At 53.3% G+C, this 914-nt stretch overlaps 1 non-coding gene across 1 annotated transcript; it reads left to right on the forward strand.

Moving 5' to 3' along the window:
• Positions 1-238: 238 nt before the first annotated feature.
• On the forward strand, positions 239-310 carry trnap-agg (transfer RNA proline (anticodon AGG)). The gene has a single exon. It is a non-coding gene; the product is annotated as a tRNA-Pro (tRNA).
• The last annotated feature ends 604 nt before the right edge of the window (positions 311-914 follow it).

Raw genomic sequence — 914 nt, forward strand, 5'->3', positions numbered from 1 at the left:
CCACTGATGATGAGGAGCAAAGGTAAGTACTTCTGGTCTAGTTTTTCTCTCCTTTTTTTTAAACAACTTCTTTGACTCTGGAACCTCTGTTAAAGGATCCTAGAGATGGCTGGTTTCCCTTATTTCCCTGCAAGGGAACCACAGGGTTTAGCAAAGCACAGAGATGTCCTGGTAAAAGCTCAGGCCGGACACAGACTGTGGAGAAGCTCAGGACAGCAGAGCAGAGCTGAGCTGCTGTGGCTCGTTGGTCTAGGGGTATGATTCTTGCTTAGGGTGCGAGAGGTCCCGGGTTCAAATCCTGGATGAGCCCTTGTGTGCTCTTTGGGGGCGGATCTGTGCCTGTGGCTGGAAGGTTGCTGGTTCAAATCCTGCAGCTGGCAGAGGAATCCTACTCCGTTGGGCCCCTGAGCAAGGCCCTTAACCCCAACTGCTCCAGGGGTGCTGTACAATAACAGACCCTGCGCTCTGACCCCCAGCTTCTCTCCCTGTCTGTGTGTCTCATGGAGAGCAAGCTGGGGTCTGTGAAAAGACGAATTCCTAATGCAAGAAATAGTATAGGGCTGATAAAGTGATGTTATGTTATGGAAAGGCAAAACCACAAGCCGGAGCCACGGAGGTGCAGCTCTTAACAGAAAACACTAACGCTAGCACAGGCTTTGGGTTTCAGAAGCAATGAATCAGGGCGGAACTTGGCTTTGTTCTGTGTTCCAGGTTTGCACACCTGGTCTGATCGAAGAGAGGTTTGTCTTGGCCCTGCTCCTGCTCCCTCATGTTTCTGCCGCACCACCCCCGCACTGCAGCTTCCTCCGCAGGACCGCTCGTCTCGCTGAGGGCTCGCACCCGAGTCCGGCCTCTCGCAGGCCTGGAGAGACGAGCACAGACCTACCACCAGTAGGTCCAAAAGTGCTGAAAGG

This window comes from Atractosteus spatula, chromosome 26 (assembly GCF_055471065.1).
Source record: "Atractosteus spatula isolate fAtrSpa1 chromosome 26, fAtrSpa1.hap1, whole genome shotgun sequence".
NCBI classification, from domain to species: domain Eukaryota; kingdom Metazoa; phylum Chordata; class Actinopteri; order Semionotiformes; family Lepisosteidae; genus Atractosteus; species Atractosteus spatula.